We start from the raw sequence: 7301 nt of genomic DNA on the forward strand, positions 1-7301 counted from the left end.
TCCTTATTACAGAAAGACTAAAGATGTTTCGATGTATGAGTCCACACCTCTGGCATCACTCTGGGGAAAAGAAAACATTTTTAAAAAGTGACACTGTGTGAAAATGTATGCTGGTGAAATGGAATCATCCCTTTGCCAGTCCAGAATCACTGGTGTCACAGACGCCGTTCACCCTGGCTTCCTAGTTCCTGTTCATGACCGATTCAGGTTTCTGAGGGTTCCGAATTCTGATTGTCCTTTTCTTGTTTTCTTCTCCATTCGTGTCTCAAAGAACTTTACGTTCCAAAAATATTTTTTAACCTACCAAATCATAGATTGTCCGTTTGTCACAAAAACTTTTAGGTTGAGAGATCTTTTCTTTCTTCCTTCCTTCCTTCCTTCCTTCCTTCCTTCCTTCCTTCCTTCCTTCCTTCCTTCCTTCCTTCCTTCCTTCGTCCCTCCCTCCCTCCCTCTCCTCTCCTCTCCTCTTGTCTCCTCTCCTCTCCTCTCCTTCCTCTCTCTCTCTCTCTCTCTCTCTCTCTCTCTTTCTTTCTTTCTTTCTTTCTTTCTTTCTTTCTTTCTTTCTTTCTTTCTTTCTTTCTTTCTTTCTTTCTTTCTTTCTTTCTTTCTTTCTTTCTTTCTTTCTTTCTTTCTTTCTTTCTTTCTTTCTTTTTCTTTCTTTCTTTCTATCCCCCAAGTCTGTGCGTTGTGTTTCTTTCACTTTGTTCTGTTCCTAGGTACTAGGGATTTCTTTTAAATTCCATTAGCTTAAATAAGGGGCTTTGCATTTTTTGGCGAAAGCACCAGAAATGTATTTTCTCATTGAGTGTCGGAATGTTGTTTGCCGTGGATGAGGCAGGCTCTCCTTCTGCCAGATGACTGACGATTGGATGGAGGACAAGAGTACACGTGAGTAGGATCACGAACACTTACTGACGTTTCAGAGGACCTTAAATGAAAAACAGAGAAGCCTAGCCTCCCCCCTCCCCGCCCTGTAAAATTCGTCTGAAGTGGAGAGAAGACCTTGTTAAAAAATCATTTTGCTTTTCGTTCGATCCACATGGTGCGTGGATTTCCTAGCAGAAACTTAAGCGAGGTGTGTGTTCATCATTCAGCAGAATTCTAATTCTCTAGTTCTAAGGAAAACTACTCCAACGCTTGAGGAAGTCACCTTCCCGTGCAATCCTTAGGGAAAGCTCCCACCAAATTTAAGGATAGGAAATTTGGTTTGTAAACAAACGAGAGTCTTCATTTGGCGACCTTTGGTAGAAGTGGGGTGGGGGGGTTGTCTCACTTTCCATGGTTCCACTGTGCACACATGTCAATGACTAGGTGAAATCGCACCAAGAGCCTAACTACGTGTTTCAAATGTCAGTTTCCGCGATGGATGAACGGTAGCTGCGTCAAGTTCAAAGTCTGCTGCTTCCCGTTCGGTCTGCAGTGACTCCACCGATAACAAACGTGCGTGCCCCGTGTCCGGGGACCGATCCTCTTTCAGAGCCTGTCGGTGATTGCCTGGCGTGTATGTGTCTGTTTCCCAGGTCACACGCAGTGTGTCGTTGTGTTGCCCCCCGCCCCGGTCTGGTCTCCCCCGTCCATGGAAAATAAAAAGAAAGAATTGCCCGGGAACGACGAAAGTGCGGCTAAGAAACCCAAAATGATGACGCTGGGAGTCATCACTTGGATGGGGTTAGGAGACACCTGGGCATGCCTAGGACAACGCTGCCACCGTGTGAGAGACCAGCGCAAGGAGAGCTGAAGAAAACAAAGAAAAAAAAGGAGGAGGAGGAAGGGGAGGAGGAGGAGGAGGAGGAGGAGGAGGAGGAGGAGGAGGAGGAGGAAGAGGGTGGGGGGCGGGCGGGGGTGCGGGTGGGGGGAGGACAGGCTGAAGATGTCTCCAGGCGATGACGTTGGTGAAACCGTTCCCATTCAGAAAAGCACTTCCAGAGAAGAGAGTTCAGGACCCAGAGGGCACAAAGGGTTATCGTGTTGGAGGCTGATCTTCAGTTAGGGGAATAACAAGCAAACACACAAAACCTAGGACTGCTTATCCAGATGTAGAAAAGATACCACGCCAAGAAGGCAGGCAGGAGAGCAATGTTGAAGATTGCTGTTCCTAGGACCTTCCAAAATGAATCGGAGGCTTTCATGGCATGCTTTCTTTGACGGTCCACCACTCAATAAATCGTACTTTGGCTCTCTTTTTATTTCTCTACCTTTTAAATGGTGAGCGAGTAAGAGAGTTTTAAAATGTTTTGATAGGATTTTTTTTTTTTTTTTTTTTTTTTTTTTTTTTTTTGTGGTACGCGGGCCTCTCACTGTTGTGGCCTCTCCCATTGCGGAGCACAGGCTCCGGACGCGCAGGCCCAGCGGCCATGGCTCACGGGCCCAGCCGCTCCGCGGCATGTGGGATCTTCCCGGACCAGGGCACGAACCCGTGTCCCCTGCATCGGCAGGCGGACTCTCAACCACTGCGCCACCAGGGAAGCCCCCTGATAGGATTTTTGAATGTCGTGGGAGAACGGTATTTTCCCCCCGTGGATGAACAAGATTGCTTTTTCGAGCTTCACCTTTCACGGTCATTTTAGGGTCCTGAACTGCCCTGCCAAGTGAGCCCTGTGTGTCGCTGTGTCCCTTCAGAAGGGTTGGTGCTTGATGACATCATGATATCGAAATCTTGATGGTTGACTTACAGGACCACTGTTGGGAGTTTGTTTGTCGTCTTAATCTTCCTTACCTACTGCACTCACGTGACTGTCCACTCTTTGTCTCACTTCTCTCTCCGCACCCCCACCCCCCACCCCCCACCCCCCACCCGGTCCTTCTCTCATAGATATAGACGTACGGGCACAGAGAGCGCTAACAGTGCGTCCGTACCTATCTCTACATCGTTACAGGTGTTGGTACAGATAGACATGTACATGTCGTCTTTACCCCCTCCGTGGGCACTTAGTGGAGTTGCTGGGTCGCATGGTAGTTTTCTGTGCAGTGTTTTGAGGGACTTCCTTTCTGTTTTCCATACTGCTGTCTTTTGTCGGAGAGCCGTTCTCTCACCCGCCGGGTGACATCTCTGAGTCCTCCCTCCGGCGTGCCACGGTGGTGGTGGTCTCTCTCAGCTTGAAAAATACGTGTTGGATCGGGAGGAAGGAGGCACTTTTTCTGCTTGTACGAACTTGCTGTCGCAACTCCAGATCCTGTGCCTGTCCGAATATCTTCGTCCAGAGAGATGCGTGTGTGCGCTTTTTTCGTTGCCCCGTTGGATTCTTTCACTAAAAGAGGTTTTCTGTTTTATTTCTGTTTGTTTTGTTGTTGTGTTTTGTTTGTTTGGTTTTTACTAAGAAAGTTGTGTTCTTTCTTTCTTTCTTTTTTCTTTTTTTCTTTTTTTCTCTTCTTCTTTTTTTTCTCTAATGAAAATGTTCTGTTCTGGCCTCCTGCCCACTTTTCTCACTGGGTCGCTTGTTTTCTGGAGGCTGAATTGTGTGAGGTCTTGGTCTGTTTTGGATAGGCTCCCCTGACGGGATGTGCTTGGGCTTGTCCTAGGCCTTTATACGTCCACGTCCACGTATACGTATGCCACAAGCGTACGTAATGTGTGTACGTATGCGATACGTGCACGCTTTTCTCTTTGTTTTAAAGGCCAGAGAAGTTCTACAGCTTGACTTCTTGGTTGGTATGGTTTGGTGTGGTCCTGGTGGGACTACGGTTCGCTGTCAGTACTCACCGCACTCCACACACACACGCACGCACGCACACGCACACACACGCTCACACACACTCGCACTCAGAGTGTTGCCTTGTGTCGACGTACCGGAACTCAGTTTCTTTAGTGGATGGCTATTGACTCCACCCTCGCCCCCTCCCCCCCAGCCGCCCGCATTCCCCCAACCCCCGCCTCACCCGCCCCCACCCCCCCCACCCCCGCCCGGCCCGTGATGGATCGTGGTCAGTCCGTTATGAAATCCATGTTCTCGTGACCGCAAGTGCATTTTCCCCACCCTCGCAGCACCGATGTGTTGTCTTTGGACGAATTCCTGCGTTGTTCCCTGAGCGCTTGCCTGGTTTCGGTTTGCCAGTCCCCGACTTCCGTCCCTCTCTCTCTCCCTCCCTCCCTCCCTCCGTCCGTCCCTCCGTCCTTACATCCGTCCCTCCGTCCCTCCGTCCCTCCATCCGTCCCTCCCTCCTTCCCTCTCTCCCTCCCTCCCTCCCTCCCTCCCTCCCTCCCTCCCTCCCTCCCCCCCCCCCCGTCCGGGCAGCCGGGGATCTTGCTCGTGCCCCTCTGGGCAACCCGTGCCGGGCGCCCCGGGCCCCGCCGGCGTCTCCGCGGGATTTCCCCCCGCCCAGGAATCGCGTTGGGGAGCGCGTCTCCTCCGAGACAGCCTCCCGGCGACATCTCCCCGGCTTCCCCCGCCCCCCACCCCCCCACCCCCGTCTGCTGCCCGGGTCGCACCGTGTCGTGTCGTGCCGACCGGGGAGCTAGCTCCGAGATGGACGACACGGGGCCGCCGCGCCAGACGCCCGCCGCCTCGTCCCGGGCTGAGCTCGGGCGTTTGGGCGGCCCGGCGCTGCCGCCGCGTCCTCGGTGGCCGGCCGGCGACAGGGATCCGGCCCGGGGACGTTGGAGCCGGTTGTCGGGAGCCACCTGGCGGCCGCTTTTATATTGTCCCTTGTCTCTGGAGCTTCGGCGACCTTCGTGAGGGCTGTGAGTCGGCCGCCGGGCCCGAGGCAGAGTTCCGGCAGCCAGGCGACGCTGGTGGCCACTGTCCCGGTGGCGCCCAGGCGTGGGCGCCTCCTGCTGTCGCTTGAGATTGGGCGTGCAGGTCTATGAGGGTGTGACCGTCGCCGCGCTCTCGAGCCGCTCTGGGGGACCGCCTGGCCCGGTCGACCAGCATCCGTCCGCTCCCCTCCGGCCGCGGGGACCGACCCGGCCACCCGACACGACCTGGGCCGGGCCGCCGCGGTGGGAAGGGAGAGGGTCTTCCGCGCCCTCCGGAGCGCCTGCGGATGGGCGGTCGGTCGGGCTTTCTCCTGGCTCACCCTTTGGAGCGTTCATTCCCCGACCCCCCCACCCTCCCTTCCTCTCTTCCGCGGTCCCCACAGCGCCCCGCTCCGGAAGGTGGGGGACCGGCCCGGGCCCGTGCGTTTAGGTTAGGCCGGTGGCGGGCGCGACGGGCTCGGTGGCGGGCGCGCGTGGGGCCCCTCCCGGTGGTCGGATTCTTTCTCACCGATGTTTGGCCGAGTCGGACTCGGGAGGTGGGGACCGGCCTGGGCCGCGAGGGGTGACCCGGAGAGACCGGCCCGGGCCCGGGCCCGGGCCCGGGTGCGGTCCCTCCCTCGTGGGCTCTGGTCGCCTGGGAGGCGCCTCCCGGGGCAAAATGTTTCCAAGTGCCCCTGGGTCCGTGGACGTGGACGGACCGGGCCTTGCTCGCGCGGGTGGCCGGGGAGGGCGCACCCGGCCCTTCAGCGTGCCCACGGGGGGTCCTGGTCGGCGGACTTTGAGTTTTTTCTCACCCTCCCTCCCCCGCCCCCTCTCCTCCACCCGCCGCGAGTCCCGGCCGGGGTGGGGGTGGGGACCGGCCCGCCCGAGCCGTCCTGGGTGGCCCGGATAGGGCGGCCCGGGCCCGGGCGCGGTCCCCCGTGGGGCCCGCTCGTCGGAGACGGCCGAGTGAGATATTTCTTTTCCTTTCACCAAGTCTTGGCCCGGAGACTCGGAGGGACCGGTACCTGCCCGTGCGGGTGAACCGGGGAGGGCGACCCGGCTCGCGGCCCTCTCCCACGTTTGCCCGCCCCGCTTGGCCCGCCCCCCCTCCCCCCCCCACCCCCCCCCCCCACTCCCCCCAAGCTCCTCGGGTCGACCAGATGGCCCCGAGAGCTCCGGGGCTGGTGTGGATGGGGAAGTGTTGGGGACAGGCGGCCGGACCGAGGTCCCGGGGACCCCCCCTGCGACGCGTGCGTGGGCCCCGCTGCCGGGCGCCGTGATTTTTTTCGCCCGAAATGGGCCTTTTTTGCCACCAGATAGGTGCTGACACGGTCTTCTCTGGCGTCTGTCGCTGAGGACTTTGGGAGTCTGGACGCGCGCAGGGTTCTGGGCTTTGGATCGCCGTCTGGTGGCCGAGCCGACCCTCGCCACTTGAGCCGCCCGCCTGGGCCTGCGCGCCGGCTCTCGTGTGTGCGTCCGGCTGACCCGACCCGCGGTGCCGCCTCCGGTCTCTGGCTCACCCGAGGGCGGCGGGGCGGCGGGGCGTTGGGTCTTCTACCCCGTGTGACTCCCCTCCCCGCCGCAGGCACCCGGTGGTGGCTGAGACGACGACCCCACCCCGCAGGCTCCGTGCCACGTGTCAGGCGTTCTCCTCACTCGCGGGGTCGTCGGCCACTTTTGCCTGAGAGGAAAAAAAAAAAAAAAAAAAGAAAGAGGGGGTTTGGGGTGCCGCCGGTGAGGCCGAAGCAGGCTCCTCTGGTGATGGTCCTCGCTGTGTGTGCCCCTCCCCTTCGGGGCCGGGTGGTCCCTGGCTCTCTGGCATGACTGATCGATGTGGTGATGTCGCGCTCTCCTGGGCCGGGCCTTAAGGTCGCGCCAGACGAGGGACGGACGTTCTTGGCGAACGGGACCGCTCTTCTCGTTCTGTCCGCGGGCCTCCCCGCCTCTCTCCTCACGCTCTCCCGGCCTGTCGAGGGGTGTGGGGAAGGGCAGGGGTGGTGGTCCCCGGCCCTGACCTTCGGCCTCCCGCCCCCTGCCTCACGGCGTGGGTGGCGGGGCCGTGGTCCTCGGACGCAGCAGACGCTCTCGCTTCGCCTCCTTGGCGTGTTGCCCCCGTGGGCGGTCCTCCCCGCGTTGGTGGGGGGGTGCCGTCCCGCCGCTGCGCCGCGCGCCCCTGCCGGCGCGTGAGCGTGCCTCGTTCGATCCTCTGTGGTGCCCCTGGAGCGCTCCAGGTCGTCCCTCAGGTGCCCGAGGCCGAGCGGTGGTGTCGTTCCCTTCTCCCAGCGTGCTCCTCGGGGTCCCCGCCGCCGCGGTGGTGCGTCCCGTGAGTGGCTCTCTTGGGGGGGTCGAGACGGTAAGGGAGGCGTGCCTCTGTTTTCCCTCCCTCGGTTGGGGGAAACAGGGGCCGCCTCGTCGCGGTCGTCCTCCCACGGTGTTGCTGTGGCACGGGGGGACTGACTCGGGCCAGGCGAGCGTCCGCGTGTGCCCACCCTCCCCCCCCACGTGTGTGTGTGTTTGTGGCGGTCGGGGGGGAGGGGGTCGCACGCGGGCGTGGGTGGCGAGCGCGTTGGGCCGGGGCCTGTGAGAGAAGGGGGTCTTTCCGCCCCTCTCGGGCGTGCTCCCTCCT

Source organism: Kogia breviceps, assembly GCF_026419965.1.
Source record: "Kogia breviceps isolate mKogBre1 chromosome 20 unlocalized genomic scaffold, mKogBre1 haplotype 1 SUPER_20_unloc_1, whole genome shotgun sequence".
Classification (NCBI taxonomy): Eukaryota; Metazoa; Chordata; class Mammalia; order Artiodactyla; family Physeteridae; genus Kogia; species Kogia breviceps.